Source organism: Rhincodon typus, chromosome 28 (assembly GCF_021869965.1).
Source record: "Rhincodon typus isolate 14 chromosome 28, sRhiTyp1.1, whole genome shotgun sequence".
In the NCBI taxonomy this organism is placed as follows: domain Eukaryota; kingdom Metazoa; phylum Chordata; class Chondrichthyes; order Orectolobiformes; family Rhincodontidae; genus Rhincodon; species Rhincodon typus.
The window spans coordinates 29,658,203-29,681,031 of NC_063359.1; the positions used below are offsets into that span (position 1 = coordinate 29,658,203).

At 41.0% G+C, this 22,829-nt stretch overlaps 1 protein-coding gene and 1 long non-coding RNA gene across 6 annotated transcripts in view; one reads left to right on the forward strand and one right to left on the reverse strand.

The window, feature by feature from the left end:
* The window catches only part of LOC109914743 (ras-related protein Rab-14), a 33,034-nt gene extending 21,276 nt beyond the window's left edge, over positions 1-11,758 (reverse strand). The window contains exons 1-3 of one of the 5 annotated variants that reach the window (XM_048613499.1): positions 11,538-11,758; positions 7,377-7,455; positions 1,675-1,830 (exon numbers count right to left, since the gene is read on the reverse strand). The gene's annotated coding sequence lies outside the window, so the exon portion shown is untranslated. Of the gene's footprint in view, positions 1-1,674; positions 1,831-7,376; positions 7,456-11,234; positions 11,388-11,537 lie in introns of those variants that run through there. The other 4 variants (XM_048613500.1, XM_048613496.1, XM_048613498.1 and 1 more) reach the window with 4 other exon arrangements.
* Positions 11,759-11,766: 8 nt separating this feature from the next.
* LOC125486365 lies at positions 11,767-19,373 on the forward strand. Its single transcript, XR_007265045.1, has 4 exons — positions 11,767-12,254; positions 12,897-12,979; positions 18,675-18,765; positions 18,985-19,373. It is a non-coding gene; the product is annotated as an uncharacterized LOC125486365 (long non-coding RNA).
* Positions 19,374-22,829: the final 3,456 nt, after the last annotated feature.

Below are 22,829 nucleotides of genomic sequence, written 5' to 3' on the forward strand. Positions count from 1 at the left end.
CAGATACATCTGCCCATGACAGTTATCACAGAGTGACCACCAGAGTATTCCAAAGAATACCCTCCATCATGTTGTGGGGTGTGATTGCTGTGCTAAATGGGACAGACTTCAAAACACATTTGGTAATTCTAGACTGGGCATTCAGGAGGCATTGTGGGCCATCAACAGCACTGGAACTGTGCTCCAAACACCATCTGCAACCTAATGGTCCAATGCATTCCCCACTCGACCACTACGACCAAGCCAAAGGATCAACCCTAGTTTAATGGACAGTTCACAAGAGCATACCAGGAGCAGCACCAAGTGTTCTTAAAAAGGTGTCACCCTGGTGAAGCTAACAGAACTACTTGTATGCCAAACAGCATTAGCAGTAAGTGACAGACAGACCTAAGTGATTCCACAACCAGCAGATCAGATCTAAGCTCTGCAGTCCTGCCACATGGAGGGGAGGCAATGGCCTAGTGGTATTATCGCTGAACTGTTAATCCAGAGACCTGGATAACATTCTGGGGACCTGGGTTCAAATCCCACCGCAGATGGAATTTGAATTCAATAAAAATATCTAGAATTAAGAATCTAATGATGACCACAAACCCACTGCTGATTGTCAGGAAAAACCCATCTGGTTCACCAATGTCCTTCAGGGAAGGAAATGCCATCCTTACCTGGTCTGGCCTACATGTGACTCCAGACCACACAGCAATGTGGTTGACTCTGAACTGTGCTCTGGGCAATTAGGGATGGACAATAAATGCTGCCTGGCCAGCAATGTCCTCCTCCCATTAACGAATAATAAAAAAACCGGTTGTGAATAGTGGTGGACAATTCAACAACTCAATGGAAAAGGCAGCTTCTCAAATATCCCGATCCTCAAATGGTGGAAGAGCTCAACATAATCAGTGCAAAAAGGCCGAGGCATTCACAGCAATCTTCAGTCAGAAGTGCTGGGTTGATGATCCATCTGAACCTCCTCCAGTGGTCCCCAGCATGACAGATAACAGTCTTCAGTCAATTCTACTCCACATAACACAGCAAGAAAGGACTGGAAGTATTGGATACTACTAAGGCTACTGGCTCTGACAACATTCCGGCAGTAGTATTGAAAATTTGTGCTCCAGAACTTGCCACTCTACCAATTAAGCTCTTCCAGTTCAGTCACAACACTGGCATCTACCGGACAATGTGGAAAATTGCCCAGGTATGTACTGTACACAAAAAGCAAGACAAAATCAACCTGGCCAATTACTGCCCCAGTCTATTCTTGATCATTAATAAGGTGATCAAGGCTGTCAACAACAGTGCTTTCAAGCAGCACCTGTTCAGTCTGGTTCCACCAGGAACACTCAGTTCCTGATCTCAGCTTTAATTGGATAAAATTCACAAGCTGAGCATGAATTCTTGCCATTTGCTTGATGTATTTAAGTCAATTGAAATAAAATGCTACTACTATCTTAATATATTTGATAGTCACTGTACTCCCTACCATGCACAAAATACAGACCAGCCAAAAATCATTCTGCGTATTCCCATTTAAGTGGCCATATTATACATTGTAGTAACTTCCCATTACTTTAGAGTTATCATTAAAATTTCAGCAAGTATAAGGATGGCCAAATGAAAAGAACTCAAACTTGCGCTTGCATTAGCCAAAACAGTAAATAAAAATCACTTAACAGAAAGTTGGCTTCCAATGTTTTGTTTGTTGGCTACAGGATGGTACATTCTCCAAACGAGAGCTCAAACATTTCAAGAGTGAAATCAGGTTGCACTTCTCACAACAGGATAGTGGGACTTTGGAACACCCAAGCTTGATACTCAAACTCCCAAAAACTGTTGTCAAGGAATTAAGGGGAAAAAAAACATGTCAGATTAATTCTGTGGAGACACATCAACAATGAATCCAATAGGTCGAGTGACTAAAAGGCCAAACTTCTGGCATTTCCAAGATCCTACAACTGATTCCTCAATCCATCCCAAGTTGTCTTTATCACACTCTTCTTACACTCCATCTAGCTGTCATGCTCTTAATCCTTACCACCAAGCTGCTCCCACCATTGTCACAGCAGTAAATCACTACGAATACATAATGACAGGGATTCCTGATATAGCAAAACATATGCACAGCAGCATACTGAACTCAAACAGAGAAATGCAACCACGAGCAACCAATGAAGTACAAGTGTAATGAGAACAAAGTAACATAAAAACGGCACTGTACTGAAATCTCGTGTTGTGAACATGTCAGCATTCTCAATTAGTAATTTTATCTATCAACGAAGCGAAGATTACGGACATTTGAGACTCAAGGCTCTAGACTTGAGTCTCAGCCTTTTTTTCTACAAGAGATTCAGTTGGTCAAATGGATATTTTAAATTAATCAGCGTTTTGACCAGTTCTTTGCTACTGTACTGAACCCTTAAAGTTTTGCACAAAACAATCATTCCAACACATGCAGTCATTTGAAGTGATCATTTTGATTAATATACTGTTTTTAAAAACCACTACCCGTTTTTAAACTATAACTATACAAAAAAAATTCATTGCAGTTTGACTGCCAAGTGATTCACTGTGCACAGTTCACTTTACAATACGCAATCATTTGACAGTCAGAACAGAGCCTGAAAAGTAAGCAAAAAGATCCACCACAGCACAGATATTACTGGACCATGGGACCAGAACATACTACAGACACATGTCCAAGTTAACTATTGGAACGGAATTCTCAAAAACACTACACTGAGAAAAGAAACTTTTGCAACACCTGGTTCTGAAACATTCCACATTGGCCATGGTAATGCAATCAGTTTGTAGTCCCATATATTTCCATTATACAAAACAAATGAACACATTTCAATTAAATTCTCAGTTCTACATTCCATTACATTAACTCCTTTGTATACTTTTTTTATAAAAACAAAGCTAAAAAGAAACCTGGTTCCTCAGCTAACTCAATAAGTCAACCCAAAATTTAGACCAATTATGACCCCCTGCAACAAGGCATTTGGGCATTTATATCCTTAGCTGCGCATTAATGAAATGGTAATGATAACAGATCAGCAGAGAAAACAAAAGCACAGCACAGACCGAAAAAAAATTAGCAGACTGAAGTGGGAGCGGCAGTGGCCAGTTGTCAAGGACAGGGTGGGGCAAATTAATCAGATAATCAAGGTTGTACGATCTAAGAAGATTATCTACATAAAATCTACAGCATAGATCCAGCTTGGATGCATGGCATTAAACATTTCATCTCGGCGTACGTAAAATCCTGAAATGTTTTATTTTAGAATCAATGTTTAAAACATTGGAGGATTCAAATTACACAAAAATCTTTTAATTTAATTGAGGTGCACTAATTTAAGACAAGGAACCTCAAGTTATGCAATTATTTTATACTTTTTCCTACACTATTAAACATTCACTTCATTCAGTATCTCTAGAAAACATCAAAATACTCAAAGCTTCTATTAATTACTTTGTTTTGCCATATTCAGATAATGCCTCCTAAACAAAAAAATCTGTCTTTTTGAAAAGATGCATACACAGTTCAACCTTGAAAAATAATTAGGAGATATTTCTCAATTTGTCCTGAAACTAATAATAAATGTTGGAGGTCAGTACTAGAATCTCAGAATGACAGCTATAGCTCCAAATTTCATTTCAGCTCGCAACTCTCATCACTTCGTGATGCAGCCCTTTGAGAGCATCTGAATGGCAAGAACTAGAAGCTAAAACAGTGTTAAAAATAGCTGGCAACATCAGCTTTTGCCTAGAACTTAGATATTAGATGTAGGGCTAATGGTCAAAGTACAGCCTTCAGTACATTCCAACAAGATTTTTACATAAATCTATTCAGTCCTTTTGCATCATGTTCTTGGTTAGCACAACTGGAGTTACAAATTCTCCTGTCTCTGCAAGGCATCTTCATTACTGTATGTAGCCCAGGAGCAGTAGCTCTTAATAACCAAGATCACTCGTAAAGTTGCTAGAAAACTGCATTACCTCTTCAGCCATTATGACAACATTCCTATTTATCAGTTAAAGATACTTTGAGCAGTTTCCCAAGTTGTTATCAGACATCTCTGAAGCAGATGGGACTTGAACCCAAGCTTATGGGCCCAGAACAAGGACACTACCACAGTGTTGCAAGAGTATTTACCCATTAACTAGATGCAGCATCCAACCCAACAGTTTAAAAGCTTAGCTGCAATTTCAGGCCTGCTAACCCAAAGGTTCTTGTGTATCAAAGCATTTCTGCACTCCAGGTTGGATGCTTCTCTTTTTGGAATTGGCAACGAAACTCTTACCATTTCAGATAGTCCGTATTTGTAAGTCAAGTACAATACCTTCAGATACAAAGTTCAGCTGTCTAGGCTGCAAACAAATCACTTGCAGCAAGAGGCAATTCATGCATTAGCTCATGTCGGCTCTCCATGGCATGACCCCAATCGCATTCCTCTGCTCAATAACAGTAGCCCTGCAATTCTAATTTCCTTTTTGTAATCATTCACCACACGTGCAGCAAGTTGCAGGTCACTGTCACACATTACGTAATAAAAAGTCCTTCCTCACATCACCTTCAAAATCTTGTCCAAAGTCTTAATTCTGGGCTTCTAGGCCTTGAGCAACCCTAAAAATTCATTTATGACACAGGCAATCGTTGGCCAACATTTAGAGGCCATCCCCAGTTGCCCTTGAAAAGGTGGTGGTGGGCTGCCTTCTTGAATCACTGCCATCCACGTGTAGTGGATTAATCTACAATGCCATTAGGGAGGGAATTCCAGAATTTTGACCCAGTGACAGTGAAAGAACGACAATATATTTCAAAGTCAGGATGGTGAGTGGCTTGGGGGAGGGGGAGGATTTTCAGGCAGCGGTATTCCTACGAATGTATCTGTTGCCTTTGGCTCTCTGGATGGAAGTGGTCATGGGTTTGGAAGTTACTAAGGATTTCAGTTAATTCAAGCAGTACATCTTGTAGACAATAGTAGTTGTGTTTACAGTGTCAGCGGTGGAAGGAGTGGTTACTGGTGGGTGCAGTGCCAAGCAGGCTAACTGTCACTCTTATTCCACAAGTCACAATTTTGTCAACTAGTCTTGTTGTACTTTGTCAAAAACGCTCAGGATATACAAGGACAATTATAAATTGCAGCATTCCCAAACTACTGATTTTTTTTTTTAAAAAAGTTAATTTGATTAGTCCAGAATGAACTGGCTTCCAAAAACCACCTTTTGTTAACCCCACATGCCTGTTCACGTATTCCCCCAATTTTTCCAAAACCTTATTCATAACAGAAGTCCGAGACCACTAACTTGCATATACAAGTCACAACACCACATTTGGATTAATGTTTGAGTAAAGATATTACTCAATCTCAAGAAGCAACTGAGGTGAGCCCAGAGTACAAGATGGAGATAGTGCAGTTGTTTCCTGATCAGATTTTTACTTGTGTGCAGTTGTGCACTTCAAATCAGGAAAAATTATATTTGATTTTGTCATGTATCTTTAGTCAAAATTTAACATGGTGGTGACAAATTTAGTGGCAACTCCAAGACCTGCAAAGCTTATTCTGGTACCAGAATTCTACCAAGTCATTAAGTCTGTATTGCTGATTGTAGGTGGGAACAGAATTCATTTACTATCAACACAGCATTAAAAATACTCTAAATTGGCATGCTAAATGCGAATAAACAATTCTATTCCTCAACATTAGGAAGCCCTGCCTGGTACAAGCTCCACTTCCAATATGGAAGTTGAGTCACAAACTTCTCAGTAATGTCACAAAAGCAGCAATTAACAGAGCAGAATTGAACATTTTCTCCTCCACATCCCACTCCCCCATCACCACTTTTCCTAGTAATAAAAGCACCACATCCCAGGGTCTACACTTTACAGTGACCTGAACAGCAAGTTAGTTGCCCATTTGCCAAGATTTCTTTCAGACATATCCTTTCTTCCACAATGGAGATGGGGAAAATCTGAAGCAGGAATCCCAGATGATGTTCCTCACCTAGAATTCAAGAAAACCTTGAAATTATGCCATTTTAAAAATGCATTTAAAAGACGCTAAAGACACTGGCATAAAATAGAACTTAGTGGGGTGCTACTCGAACTCAATTTAGTTAGCACTCATGCTTCCTATTTTTAGAGAGTGCCTGAGTATTAATCACCTGAGTACAGATTAACAAATTGGGATCCAATTTGACCAACTTACTTGCTAAATACAACTTAAAAGAAAGTTGATTTTGCTTTCCCAAAGAAAAAAGTAAACAGATGTAGAATGCTGCACTGAAACTCAACTTATAAGCTAGAATTTATACTCTTAAGCCAGAAAATTGTCAATGTCCTTCTGCAGCACCACAGCACAAAAAAAAAATCAAGGCTAACACTCCAGTACAATAAAATAAGTGCTCTATTTCAGCAGTACTGCCTTTTGGATGATGTGTTACACTCTAGTGCTATCTACCTTCTTGGATGAATACAAAAGATATCCTTGCATGATTTCAAAAAGAGTCGATGAATTGTCACTAGTATCCTGGCTAATAATTTCACCCTTAAGACAGACTACATGGTTATGTCACATCACAGAAAGCTTGCTGTGTAAACTTGGCTGACTTTTCTACATTACAATCGCGACTGCATTTTTAAAAAAGGTACCTCAGAATGCCAAAGGATTTTACAGCTAATGAAGTCATGAAAGAATGCATAACTAAAACTAAAACATTGTACATTAACATTACTCATTAATCTACAAAGGTAAAGATGTTTCTAGTACAATCAGATATTATAAACACATCGAGATCAATTATCCTTCCTCAAATTTTCTGGACAGCTGTAGGAGGAAACTATTGTATGACAATTGAAGTCAAATTCAAATACAATCCACAGAAGATATTTGCAATATTGAACAGAATAAAAGTTAAAGTTAAACCTTAACATTAACATTAACATGCTTGACGTAAACAAAAAAATCATTCCAATTTGTACCAGTCTATCCTACTAGAATTAAGATGGTCAAGAATAGATCCCTCCATACAAGGAAGGAAGGGAGGGAAACCTCCTTAAAATGTTTGACACCAAATTCAAAAACTGCAGGTTAAAGAGGATTTAAATGGAAGCAGACTAAAACTCAAATTGCCATCTCTCAAAATACAGCTCTAAGCCATTTGAGTTACAATAAATTAGTTTATGTAATGCTTACTTTACTATATGCAATTGTATCCAATAGATTCCCATCGATGCTCTTCATCTCACATGAAGATGAGATATCAAAGCAAAATTACCTCTTTTTTTAAACCATTTAAAATCAAAAAACATTCAAGTTGGTTAGAACTATAAATTCTGATTAATAAATTTAAGTCATGTTTATCTCACCTACCTTCAATGTTTCCAGAAGCAACAATAGTTAGTCCCAAACCCAGCTCCCAATTTTACAAGATCAGCTGTGGTGCATCCCACTGGAATAAATGGAGTCATAAATGAGGTCAACAGATTGAACACTATAACTTAGCCAGCAGTTTGAATAAAAACAGCTGTACTCATTTTCTTTAGATCCACTTATGGATCTATAGATCAATTAACAATACTTAATACTTAAAATTATTTAATTGTTGCCACTGATCAAGTGTCAAGCAACTACTTCCCTTGGTGTTCTCTAAAGTTGTCCATACACTGCAAAAGGTACTGAATACACTTAACAGTCGACATTAGGCCACTCAGGTGATCTAATTTTTTTTGTATGATACAAAATCGTGTAGGTGATGCACAGATTCAACATCAGCTTTAATCTGCACTCAACTATCCTTTAACCAACTCATCACATGTAACACTTGCAAATTGTAGTAAGACAACAATTCAGGCACATTCAGTTCAGCGCAAACTACCACGTATACTACAGCTCAGTTGACAGAACTTTCAGTTACAAACCATCACACTGCCATGCCTGTAGAAATGCAGAACAAATACTTCAAAATTTGAGACTCTGCTCCAATAAAATGCAACTGCATATTAGCATACTTAATACTGGTATGCTTCATGGCAATGCTTTTCAATTTTGCACATTTAGCACTTGATTCTATATTTGTACTGAATTCTTTTAGTGAGATTACAAAGAAAGACTCAATCTTATTATTAAGATATCTAAAAGATCCATCAGCACCACAAGTTGAGTGAGAAACAGATTAATAATGATTCCCTGTACATGAAATGCTTTGTAATATTCCAAGGAACCCAACATAAATGAGTTCTAACATTTACCAAGGAACTAAGTACTTCAGCTGACATTAACTAACTATCTGAAGAGAAAACTACCTCTGAAAGATGTCAATATGATATTAACATTATGGAGTCACACAAGGCAACGAATAACCCAAAAAAAAAAGCACTAAGCAACAACTACCCTCTGGTTATCACAGTACCAAACCTGTGAAGGAAACGCTTGCAGCATAGACTTTACTTGCCACCTAGCAGAGAATACAGACAAGAAACAAATTAAATCTGAAAGAAATCATTGACTAATATGCCCGAATCACAGAAAAAGAATTTACAAAGCAGGTCAACTACTGCTTTGTCCCACATTGCTCATTATCACAACACTGACTACATGCAGCATGACATAAATTGTCAAACAACAAATTTATTGATTGGTAGTTAAATTTGAATCCAAAATCAGTTTCCTCACTGAATTTTTTGTACAACAATGCATGCTTTTGTATTACAAACTTAGCATCATGAGAAGAAAAGAGGGAACTTTTACAATTGATTTCAGACTCAAAACTCCACCCACACTCAAGGTGAATTATCAGTAATAGTGGGATTAGCAAAATTCCACACCCATTGACATGTCTATTCCGAACTCTTGTTACATTAGGATTAGGGCTAAGAGCCAACAGTAAATTAGCTTTGTTTAACACAATGTTGCCGGTATGCAGTTGGCACAGCAGAACTCTTCAAGATGCAAACAATACATATTAACAAAAAAAACAGACCAACTGGAGGCATTTTCTGTAATCTTTCACAACATTTTGAAAACTTATGCTACTAAATTTCAGCCAAACAACCGCTTTGTCAGCACAATGGAAAAATAATCCAATATCAAGTACTTGAGGTAGTTCTGCATCCATTATAACACTAACACTTATAGTTACTAAAAACAATCTTAATATAGGGTACTGGATTCCCATTATGTTTTTTCTGAAAGTGATTAGCATATTCAGTATTATGATTTAAATTCAAAAAATTACAAATTACTATGGGTCAACTACACAAATCACTGCACTGAGCAATGTATAATAGGCCCAGGCCACAATTTATTAGGAACACTGAATGGTCACAAATGTGCCACAATTGACTACTTTCCAGTGGCAGCAGAGAAATTTTTTTTTTGAAAACAACAGTAGATTGAGAGAACCTATGATTAGGTTATGGAACAGATGTGAAAATGAATATCAAAAACAATAAATTCGATAGAAGCATGCCTTTCAAGGTTAGTGGGCTAGATTCCATCACCTCAGATCTCAATCAAGACCGAACCAGAGTCATGAACAGAAGTATAACTTTCTATTGGTTATGAGGATCCAAAGAGAAAATGACTTCAAGTCTCAACGTAGCTCACAGTGGAAATAGGCCTGTAGCAGAGAACTACCCAATTTTATCTAGATTAGAAATCTCAGATGCCACAAGGCTGTTGGTCAGATTAATAAACATATGGCAAACTGGTGCAAAAAAATGTTCTGACATCTGGGCTAATACCTGTTGGGCAGAGATTAGCAAGCTTTAAAACTGACAGTACTACACCTGAATGTAGGTATTAAGATTAGAGAAGCTGGGGTTGGTCTCCCAAAAGGGAACAGTCTGACAGGCTAGGGGCTGAACTAGACATGTTCAAAAAGGGGAAATTGTTCCCATTAATGGAGTGCTCCAGAACTACATGACACAGGGCAAGAGCAAAGAAGCTAAAGGCAAAGGATTATTTTCCCTTTTTGTAAACACCAAACGTTTAGGATGAAAAAATATGGAGCTGGAAAGCATAGCATGACAGACAGCATCCTCGAAGCAGGAAAGTCAGTGTTTCAGGTCGGAAAGGGCTGGTTACAACCTGGGATGCACTGCCGCATAGTAATGTGAAGGCAGATTGAACTATGATTCTAAAAAGAACTAGACAATTATCCGAACAGAAAACATTTGCATGGCTACATGGAAAAGCTAAAGGGGCACAAAGAGAGTGGGATGAGGAGATTTGTCCTTGTAGCAAGTCAGCACTGAAACGTTAAGACAACTAGCTACCTTCAGTTGTAATCAAGTTACAATTCTGCACTGACTCCTTGACTAAATCAGCTTTTTTCCAAAAGCTTTGGTCAATGTATTCATTCCTTACCTAAAGCAAATCTCTTTCCCCAACTACAATTATCCACATAAAAATAGCCTGTTCCATCTATCCTAAAGTTACTACTTTCTATTGTGTGAAAAACTATGGCAGATACATAATACTTGCCACATTCAATTGCCTTTTTCAAAGTCATACATGTTCTCATTTAAGTTGGACACATTAATGCATTAATTTAAATGAAGCCTGTCAGATCCAAGTTTCCTGCAGTGTGAACTGGTGCATTCAACCTATTGTTCACTACACAATTTAACTCAACACCCTTAAAAAAGAAACCTTTGATTCAGTGCTGCACACAAGTAGTATTACTAGACATGCTTGTGTTCAGTATCACTTGTGCTTATAACTGAATAAACTGTTATCCAAATGAACGTCAGAATTATGCTAGTTAGACACTGCGAGTGAACATCATGAGGATTTGCCGTACGAGTAAGAAACCCTTACAAGACAAAATACTAAACAAATATTTTACTTCTGCTAGGTTAAATGGTTGCATTATTCGGCAGGCATTCCTGTTAACACCGACAGTTCAATAAAATTGAATTCAAATTGCAGGCGGACTCCAAATTCACGCGATGTAGCCTGCTTTTTTTTGCAAGAATTCCTTTCCCCACCCAAACTGGCATCAGTCCGCCACAAATGTCAGCTGGATGATGCGGTCAGGCACTTGCCCAAAAAAAAAAACCCACCCGAATTGTTACTTTTAACTGGGGGGGGGGGGGGGGGGGCGGTGGAAAACAGGAGACATTTATCAGGCCTCTCGTCTTTTCCTTTTCACAGGCAGCGGTAGAAAGGCAAGGCCCACGGTAACCGGCGGCGAAGAGGTTTAAAAACAGGAATCGATACACATACACAGAGGCTGAAAGGAGGAGAGCTATCAGGCCAAGCGGGATCTGCTGGCAGGAAAGGGGAGCGGCTTCTTCCCCTCACTGCAGTGTGAGGCTGAACAGGCCCCAGGCCGGCCTTCCGGGATCAGGCAGCGCTTTCCAGCACATCCACAACACAAAAGGCCACTAAAGAGGAGGAGGAGGAGGAGGAAGAGGAGTAGCCCTCCCTGCCTTCCTCCTCCAGCTCCACACCAAACACTCGCCTCCTCCCGACCACCTCAAACCCCCACCACCCACCGCCCCTTTCACCTTGCCTTCCCGACCTTACCGACTTCTGCAGACCTCCGCAAGTAATTCTTGGCCGATCTTCGTTTCGGTTCCCCGCGCAAAAAAAAAAACAAAAAAAAATCACTTGTGAAAAGTCTTCCCCCTCCGCAACTTCCAAGATGGCGCCTCCTTCCGACGGGGTTTCCTGCGGCACGTCACAGGGGCAGGGGCAGGTCAAAGGTCAGCGCCTTTAGGTTCCGTCATTCATCATCTTCCGCACAGAGGCTGGGGTTATTTATGCATTGCGGCTTGGAAGCTGGCATTATTAGTGCAGCTTATTGCAATGTTCATATTTCACAATTTTATTTCCTGTTGCCGTTTAGAATTGTTGGAATTATGCTCTCGAACTATTGACCATTTAATGTTCCCTTTTCTTTGTAACAAAAACAAAGTCACGACATCGTGTTCCCTACCTGCAATTCTTTGATTGCAGCTGAGATCTATCTGCTTTAGCAAGTCCAAAGTGATCACATTAATATTCAGCATTAACTTGGGTTTCACATTGATTGGCAAGCATCCATCTGATGTTGATGGGAAAACTAAACACAAGGGGGAAAGGAACATGAGGTATCGTAAGATCATAAAGTTTATTTCAGTAATGGTGCCATGAAGTTACCATCAATTGCAAAAAAAATCTGGATTACTCGTGCACTGGGGGACGAAATCTGCTGTTCTTCCCCCATCTGGCCTATATGTGACTCCAATACAAAAATCTTCAGTAAATATGACTTTTTTTCAGCAGTACTCAAGTTCTGTACCTCAAATATTTGAATAATTTTGCAATGCTAGAACATTCTGTTGTTTATAAGCCGTTCCTGTTTTATTATTTTACACTTCCCTATGTTGTCAGTTTAGTTTGTTGTAAATTGCTAACTTTGATTGGTTATACTTCTGGACGGGCTGTGACTTGACCTTCTGCTACTAACTGTCATGCCTTTCCTAGTGCCCAACATGTCCACACTGCCTTCCCACACCAATCAGAAAGCAACATTAAGTATTATGTTTAACTTAAAGACTCATTATTACCTGATTTGATTATTCTTTCCCATGTCAAGATTATTTTAAACTGGTAATGATTACTCTCCTGGGTGGTTCACAGCAACATGCTCTTACACTACATAGACTCTTGTAGACTCCAAGGCAATCCCAAATTGCTGGATACTAATGCCTAATGATGCAGAGCTGATTTTGTCAGTACTAACTTTAAAAATAAACAAAATGCAGCCCTACAAAGATGTAAAATGTTGGAAATATTTAACAAGTCTTGTAGCATTCATGGAGACAGAAACAAAGTTAACAATTCAGGTTGTTAATCTTTTTATCAATTACAGAAGGTTTACTTGTTGTTTTCTCTCCACAGATGCTGTCTGTCTGCATTTTGTATTTTTCGAAGATTTCTGCCATCCACAGTATTTTTCTTTTCCATTATAAAAAGAGTTCTATGTAAGCTAAGTAAAATTTGACAATTATAAACATAAAATCTTTTACACAAGCCAAGCATTACCAATGTTAGTTGTTTATAGCATGGTCTAGCCAGAGATGCAATTTGCAAATAAGATGCAACTTATTTGTGTCACACTTCTCAGTGTAATTTGAATTGTTCATGAGCAGAAGCTGAGAATTTATCTTACATCCGTGCATTTTTTGAAAGATTAACCTTTTTAATAATGTTCATTTGCTACAAATCTGCATTGTGTACAGTAAACTGTTGAAGTCTCAAGTGACCACATAACGTGGATGTCAATACTTTTGCATCCTCAGTAATTCATCAAATATGATAACACCAGTACCAATCACAATGGCAAAAATCCTTGTGTTATGAGATCACATTTTCTGTTACTGTCTCCAAGTAGAGCAGTGATGTTCCATCATGTTCATCCACAGTTGCACTTTCTCAGTTTAATCTTCCTGATCATCGCTGTCATCAGATACATCACTTAATATGAATTCACATTATTAGGGCCAATAAAAGTAAGTCACTCTAATCCAATTACCTTGCTCTTTCTCTTCCTGTACCAATGCTTCCAACTTTGAAATGATTTGCAAATACAAGTACTTGATCATTCCTATAGAATGATAAGTGAGTTATATTTGACCTTTCACTATTTGCTATTGTATATTAACTGTGATTAAATGTAGTCAGAAGTCACACAACATCAGGTTATAGTCCAACAGGTTTGTTTGAAATCACAAGCTTTCAGAGCACTGCTCCTTCGTCAGGTCACACTTCACGTGATTTCTGACTTTGCCCACCCCAGTCCAACACTGGCACCTCCATATTGTGATTAAATGTAAGCATTAACTGGGGATTGTTGTAAAGTCCATGCCTGTGAGAAAATGTAACTGAAAAACAGGTGCTTATTAAAAAATGTGTAAAAATTGGTTCTGGAATCAGTATTACAGTCAATAAATGTGGAGCTGGAAAATCACAGCAGGTCAAAGGAGCAAAAAAGTTAACGTTTTGGGCTGAAACCCTTTGTCAAGACTGGGGAGGGGAACCCAGAAATAAATAGAGGAATGGGGATGGGGCTGGGGGGAGAGTAGGTGGAATGGAGATAGGCGGATGCAGGTAGAGGGTTATTGTGGTTGGTCAATTGGAAGGGTGGAGTGGATAAATGTTATTAAGGATGCCCTCAACCGCATCCCCCCCATTTCCTGTGGTTCTGCCCTCAAACCCTCTCCCCACAACAACAATAAGGATAGAGTCCTCTTAGTCCTCACATACCACCCCACCAACCTCCAAATACAACGCATCATCCTCTGACATTTCCGCCACCTACAATCTGACCCCACCACCAAAAAGATATTCCCCTCCCCACCCCTGTCCACTTTCCACAGGGACCGTTCACTCCATGACTCCCTCGTCAGCTCCACACTCCCCACTAACTCCTCCACTACACCCGGTACCTTTCCCTGTAACCACAGGAGGTGCTACACCTGCCCCTACACCTCCCCTCTCACCTCCATCCAAGGCCCCAAACAATCCTTCCAAATCCAGCAGAGATTCATCTGCACTTCATCTAATCTCATCTACTGTATCTGTTGCTCCCAATGTGATCTCTTCTATATCGGGGAGACCAAATGCGGTCTCAGGGACCGGTTTGCGCAGCACCTGCGCTCTGCATGCACCAACCAACTTGACCTTCCGGTTGCCATCCACTTTATCTACCCCTCCCACTCCCCTGGAGGCATGTCCATCCTTAGCTTCCTCCACTGTCAGAGTGAGGCCAAACGTAAACTGAAGGAACGACACCTGATATTTCGCCTCGGGAGCTTACAGCTTCACCAGCTTCGAAATCTCTCTCCTCCCAACCTGTCTATCTAACCCCAACCTGTCTATCTTCCTACTCACCTATCCGCTCCACCCTTCCCACTGACCAACCGCATTAACCACCTACCTGCATCCACCTATCTCCATCCCACCTACCCTACCCTCAGCCACCCCTCTATTTATTTCTGGGTTTACCTCCCCCTCCTGAGTCCTGACAAAGGGTTTTGGCCTGAAACGTTGACTTCCCTGCTCCTCAGATGCGGTATGGCCTTGCTGTGCTTTTGCAGATCTGCATTTATTGACTCTAGCTTCCAGCATCTGCAGTTCTTACTGTTTCCAAGTAACGGTATTACAGTTGAGTAAAGATATCTACAAGGACCTGAGGGAGGAGCTGGCCAGAGTTGGTTGGAGGAGGACCCTAGAAGGAAAGATGGTGGAGCAACAATAGCAGGAGTTTCTGGGGTAATTCAGGAGGCACAGCAGAAATTCATCCCAAGGAAGAAGAAACATACTAAGGGGAGGACTAGACAACTGTGGCTGACAAAGATAGTCAAGGGCAGTATAAAAGCAAGAGAAAAAACATACAATGTGGCTCCCATCCCCATGAATAAATTGACAAAGAAAACCAAAAAAAAGATAAGTGTATGGGAAAAGGTCCTGGCATGGATAGAGGATTGACTGACTGGCAGAAGGCCTGTAGTGGGAATAAATGGGTCTTTTTCAGGATGGCTGATGCTGAATAGTGGAGTTTCGCAGGGGACGATGTTGTAAATACAATTATTCACATTATACATTAACGATCTGGATGAAGGAACCGAGGGCATTGTTGCTCAGTTTGCAGATAACACAAAGATAGGTGGAGGAACAGGTAGTGTTGAGAAAGTGGAGAGGCTGCAGAAGGACTTGACAGGCTGGGAGAGTGGACAAAGATGTAGCATATAGAGTACAATGTGGCAAAGTGAGATTATGCAATTTGGTAAGAAGAATTTTCTAAATGTGGAAATCAAAAATGACCAAAGCTCAACCACAAAGATGGATACTAATCAACAAAATCCAAAAAGAACATAAGACCGTAGGCCAAATTAGGCCATTTGACTCATTGAGTCTGCTCCACCATTTGACCATGGCTAATATGTTTCTCAACCCCATTCTCCTACCTTGTCCCTGTAATACTTGATCCACTTACTAATCAAGAACCTATCTATCTCTATTTCAAGTATGCTCAATGACTTGGCCTGTGCAGCCTTCTGTGGCTATGATTTCTGCAAATCCATCACCTTCTGAAGAAATTCCTCCTCAACTCAACACAGTTAACTCTTCACTCTGAGGCTGTGCCCTCAGTTCCTAGTCACTCTTACTAGTGGAAACATCTTCTCCATATCCACTCTATCTACACATCTTAGTGTTCTGTAAATTTCAATATTCATTAACAAAGACTGAAAATAATCAATTAGGACCAATATTCATCAGCAAAGACCAATACCCATTGACAAATTCAAATACTCAACAACAAAGACTGATGTTCATTGACAAAAACTGAAACTCTTCAAGAAATCCCAATAATAATCAACAAAGACCAGAACCCACCAACAAAACTGAATATGTATCTGTCTGTAAAAGCAACAGCAATAAATCCATAAGAATTATCAGGTGACGTATCCAAGAAATGAAACATGGCAAAGTGACCCGACACATTCTTCACAACACCTGGGACTGATAACACTTCAGCACATAGTGACACTTGGTGTTTGTGAACAAAGGATACAGCTTCATGAAACTGCAAATACAGATAGCCATCAGGATGAGGGTAACATTGATTATGTTTTCCATCCACCTCCACCACTTGTTTGGAGACTTGTACGTGGTATGCCTGTGGATTTGAACCATTTTCAACTTCCAGCCAAAGGGGAAGATGGCTCAGGTGATCACCGTGGTGCAGGATCAGGATATGGGCCTACTTAGAGTGATAGAGACGTATAGCATGAAAACAGACCCTTTGGTTCAACTCATCCATGTTGACCAGATATTGTAAATTAATCTAGTCCCATTTACCAGCATTTCGCCCATATGCCTCTAAACCCTTCCTAGTCATTTACCCATCCAGATGCCTTTTAAATGTTGTAATTGTACCACCCTTCAGCACTTCCTCTGGCAGCTCATTCCATAAATGCACCATCCTCTGCATGAAAAAGTTGCCCCTTAGGTCCCTTTTAACTCTTTCTCCTCTCACTTTAAACCTATGCCCTCTGGTTTGGGATTCCCCAACCCTGGGAAAAAGACCTTGTGTATTTACCATATCCATGCCCCTCATGATCTTATACACGTCTACAAGGTCACCTCTCAGCCTCTGATGCTCCAGGGAAAATAGCCCCAGCCTATTCAGCCTCTCCCTACAGCTTAAACCCTCCAACTCTGGCAACATCCTTCTAGATCTTTTCTGAGCCTTTTCCAGTTTCACAATATCATTCCTATAACAGGGAGACCAGAATGGTACACAGTATTCCAAAAGTGGCCTAACCAATGTCCTGTACAGCTGCGACATGACCTTCCAACTCCTATACTCAATGCACTGACCAATGAAGGCAAGCATACCAAATGCCTTCTTCACTATGCTGTCTACCTGTGACTCGACTTTCAACCCACACTCCAAAGTCTCTTTCAATAAATGTGGAACTAGAAAAGCACAGCCAGTCAGACAGCATCCAAAGAGCAGGAAAGTCAACATTTTGGGCGGAAACCCCTCGTCAGGACTCCAAGGTCTCTTTGTTCAGCAACACTCCCCAGGACATTACCATTAAGTGTATAAGTCCTTCCCTGACTTGCCTTACCAAAATGCAGCACTTCACATTTATCTAAATTAAACTCCATCTGCCACTCCTTGGCCCATTGGCCCATCTGATCATCGTTGTCCTCTGAAGTACCCTTCTTCACTGTCCACTACACCTCCAATTTTGGTGTCATCTGCAAACTTACTAACCATACCTCCTATGTTCACATTCAAATCATTTATAGAAATTATACTTGTGCCTCGTATAGTAGTATTGAGATCACCTTGCACTTGATTACCAGGTTCCTAACTTGTAGTATTTCCATAATGGTGAGGGATCATCACACCCACAAGTCCTATTTTTGTTTCACCGTGGTTACCTGTTCCTTTCACTTTTTGATGAATGTCCTGAACCATATCCGCAGCCACATCAGGTAATCTGACCTGATGGTGAAGTGTACAAATGATCACCTTGGCCTGTTCCTAAAGAACATGATCTTGTTCTTCCCATGGTTGAGCTTTGACTCAATTCAATCAGGTCATGGATGCTTAGCAGTGTTCACACCAACAGTGAATCCGAGTAGGCAACTGTGACATCATCTATGCAGAGGGAGGCTTTGACTTGTGTGTCTCCCTAACTGAGATTGTCATGCCTCTTAGTCCTGCATTATTCCTGATAGCCTCAACAACAGTTTCAATGCCACCTATGAACAGGTAAGGGGAGAGAAGACAACCCTACCTGATTCCATATTTGATCAGAAAACTTAACAATTCATGCCCATTAATTGAAACTGTGTACTGATCTTTGTGGATTGGATCCAGTTGTTCATTCCATCCCTAAACTCAATTTTGGAGAGCACATCATTATGTGGGTTTGTGATATTCTGTCCAAGTCCTTTCTCTGGTGTAAGCTGATGGGTTAAGTGTCTGCCCTTTGTGGTTATACCTCTGAGGAGATTAATGCTCTCAGAGATGTTCTTGCCAGGTGCAATGCAGACTTGTTCCAATTAACTATGATCTTGGACAGAATTTGTAGTCAATGTTAAAGAGTGAAATATGTCGTCAATGTCTCATTTCCTCCCTCTTTGCACTATGTCTAGGTGCACTGCTGGAGTCTGCATCTAAGGCGGAGAAAGCCTGTTATGGAGCATGTTGACCTTGAAGGTTTGGGCAGATGACCATGGAGCGAGGGTAGGTGGGGAACGCGATGGTGCAGGGTGGCATTTGTGGCTAGAAAGCCCAGACACGCTGAGAACGTCCTGCCCAGATGCAGGTTTATCCTGCTCAGCTTCAACTTGTAAAGGGTTGTGGGTCACAGATAGGGTGGAGGTGGAGGTCCCACGTGCCCACCTTGGGTCATCGGAGGAAACTTCTGAGGGGGCTGATGTGTGATTCTTCCTCTGTCTGCAGGTCTGCTGGAATCACCCTGATTCTAGAGAGGAAGGAGCCGCTCATTCCCCACCCACCTTGTCTTCGATGCTGAGCACCAATGGCTAAAGTGAGATGGAGTGAAAGTCTGCGTGTGTCTCCAGCAGCCACTGAGCTTTTTGCTGAACCTGACTTTCTGTGGAGACAACCAGGCATATGCATACAGGAGCCAGCACAGCACAGATAGTGTTGATGGGTTCCTCCAACCTTTGATCCAGCTACCCGAGTGTCATTGACAAACCTGCCCACAGCTCCTCATTCCGTGTATGATCACACAATATATTCACGGCTGACACCATGGGGTCCTCTCCTCCTTACGAGGAGAAGGATCTGGGATCCAGCAGTCCGCTGAGTGGCAACAGCCTGGGTGTTTCTACCATGGACAACTACAGAGACGTTGTGCCAAAATGTCCACCAGAGTGTGTTCTCAAACCTAACCTTGCTAATGAACCCACTGAGGTGCCAATATCTGAGCTGCTGGAGGGTGCAGCGGAAAGCCTTCCTAGTGCATCCTCTGGAGGGCAGAAGGTGGCTCCTCCCTCAGAGGTGAAGTTACTGAATGCATTTAGGAAAGAAATAGATTTTTAGAACTAAAGGTGTCAGGGAGTGTGAGGAGACACTATAAAGCATTGAAAGAAAGGATCAGCCATGATCATGTTGAATGGGGCAGCAGGCTCAGTGGGCTGAATGGTCAACTCCTGAATCTATGTTCCAAGATTCTATGTTTCCTGTTTCGATGGTAGGTGAGGGTAATCTTACCTTTCCTTATGGATTCTGACATGTTGTCAGATTGAAGCTCACTGTCCCCAGCAGGTTCAGACTAATACAGTCTCACAGATTCGAGTCCAAGTGGATCTTTCTAGATTTTGTACAATATTGTATAATATATACTTTAGCCATTAGCCATCATTAAGCTAATTAGTAGTTTTTATTCTCATGGGATGTGGGTGCCACTGGCTGGGCCAGCATTTACTGCCCGTCCCTAGTTGCTGTTGAGATTGATTTTCATTAGACTGGCCTAAGTCAGTCTTTCTGAGCAAGTAATTGGAGTAGTTTCACATTTCCTATCTAATTAGAGAATTTGAAAAGTTGAATTTAGTTTAGTTTGTTTTTTGCTGGTAAGGCCAGCATTTTTACAATTATTTGCCCTTTCCAAACGAGATTAGATAGTTAAAACATATTCTTGACACTCAACTTTTGTACAAAATAAAATTCTGCAGTTTGTAAAACAAAGGGCGATACGAAATGTTCTCATCAGCTTCTTCTTTTAAAATGCTCAGCCTGTGTAAGATTCAGACATTTTTAGGAGTGTCTTTTTCAATGGTTTACAGGCAATAAGAGCCACAATGTTACATGTAAACAGGTTCAAACTCCCGATCAGACCCGTGTTGTGTATTTGGGCAGGGGAAGGGATAAAGTTGGTGGGGATGTGTGGAGGGAGATTAAGTTGTACAATTGGTAAATTTACTGAGATAACAAGGTGTGGAACTGGATGAACACAGCAGGCCAAGCAGCATCAGAGGAGCAGGAAAGTTGATGTTTCGGGCCTAGACCTCCCCCTCCCTAGACTGACCTATCCCCTCCCTAACTCCCCACCTACCCTCACCTTTACTGGCTCCATCCCCGCCTCTTTGACCTGTCTGTCTCCTCTCCACCTGTCTTCTCCTCTATCCATCTTCTATCCGCCTCCCCCTCTCTCCCTATTTATTTCAGAACCCCCTTCCCCTCCCCCATTTCTGAAGAAGGGTCTAGGCCCGAAACATCAGCTTTTCTGCTCCTCTGATGCTACTTGGCCTGCTGTGTTCATCCATCTCCACACCTTGTTATCACAAATTCTCCAGCATCTGCAGTTCCTACTATCTCTGGTAAATTTCCTTCCAGGAGTTCTGTTTGAGTACAACCAGAAATATTAGAAGATGCATGTCTCCTATTTCTGATGGTCTCAAAAAAAATCAGAGTATTTTTGAGATGTCTGAATCCAGTTTTTGGTGAGCGAAGAAGACTATTACAAAAGAAACCCACAAACTTGATGATACATTAGTAACCTTAGTCAGAGAAATTACACACATGGTGGGATTGGAGAAATATCACATCGGTACACCTGAGGATAAACATAACATCAACTGTACTATCATTTATCAACCTTGTCTGTGACTCCATTGAACAATTGAATCAAGTTGCTCGAACACCATTTACCTTTGTTCTGGATTTCATTTAATAACCTAAATTCATCCAAGTGCCAATTAATTTTGCCCTTGTTTACTATCTCTGAGCAAAGGGTCCAGAGAGGGAATTTTTTCACATAGAGGATGGCGAGTGTTTAGAGTGGGCTGCCAGAGGTGGAAGCGAGTTCAGTTCGTCATTTAAGAAACATTTAGACAGATCCATAGATGGGATAGGTGTGGAGGGATATGGACCAAATGCAGGCAAATGGGACTAGCTTAAATTATGAAAACTGGGCAGCATGGGCAAGTTGGGTTGAACAACCTGTTTACATACTGTAGACATCTATGACCCCTGATCAACATTAAGTTTACAATTATGCAAATTCAGAGCAGGAGTAGGCCACTCAGCCCCTCCACCATTCGAAAGATCATGGCTAACTCCACATTTCTGGTGAGCCCCAGTAACCTCTCACCATCTTGCTTACCAAGAATCTGTTTATCTCTGCCTCATGGAGATTCAAAGGCTCTGCTTCCACCACCTTTTGACGAAGACAATTTCAAAGACACACAACAATGTGAGAAAATAAAATTCTCCTCATCTCTGTCATAAACGGGCAATCCCTTAGACTCCTAGCTCTTGAATCTCCCACAAGAGGATACATCCCTTCCACAGCCACATTGTCAAGATCTATCAGGATCTTGTATGTTTCAAAGAAGACATCTCTTACTCTTCTAAATTCCAGTGAATACAAACTTGTCCTGTCCAACCATCCCACATTAGGCCACATGCCCATTCTAGGCATTAAGCCAGTAAACATCTTCTGAACTGTTACCAGTGCATTGATATTCTTCTTTAATTTAAGTAGCTGCGTATCCTTTCTAATCACCCAGCCTGCTGGTACTACTGTTAGACTCCACAATCACTGAAGACAGAGATATTAACGAGCCTTCTTCTCCAGTGAGTTGCTTAATTGCCCACCATCATTAACAACTGATTTTGTTTTCAAAAGGTCATTCATAGGAAGTGGGCATTGCTGGCTGGACCAGTATTTGTTGCCCACCCCTAGATGACCTTGAGAAGGCAATTGTGAGCTGCTTTTTCGAACTGTGGCTGTCCATTTTCTGTAGGTAGACCCACAATGCCAGTAGGGAGTTCTAGGATTTTGACCTAGCGACAGTGAAGGAATGGCGATATATTCAGGATGGCAAGAGACTTGAGGGGAACTTGAGGGTGGTGTTCCCACATACCGCTGCCCTTGTCCTTCGAGATGGTAGTGGTCCTGAGTTTGGAAGGAGCCGTCTGAGGAGCCTTGGTAAATTCTCCAGCGCATATTGTAGATGGTGCACACTGTTGCTACTGTACATCAGTGTTGAAAAAGTGAATGTTTGTGGATGCGGTGTCAATCAAGCAGGCTGCTTTGCGTTTGCTGGTGTCAAGATTGTTGACTATTGCTGGCACTGTAGTCATCTTGATAAGTAAGGAGTATTCCATCACATTCCTGACTTGTGCCCTGTAGATGGTGGACAGGCTTTGAGGGCGTCTGGGGGATTGGTTACTCAATGCAGGATTCCTAGCCTCTGATCTGCACTTAGCGTCAGTATTTTTAAGGCTGATTCAGTTTTGTGGATTGCCACCTTGCTGCGCTAGAGAGGCTTGAGTGT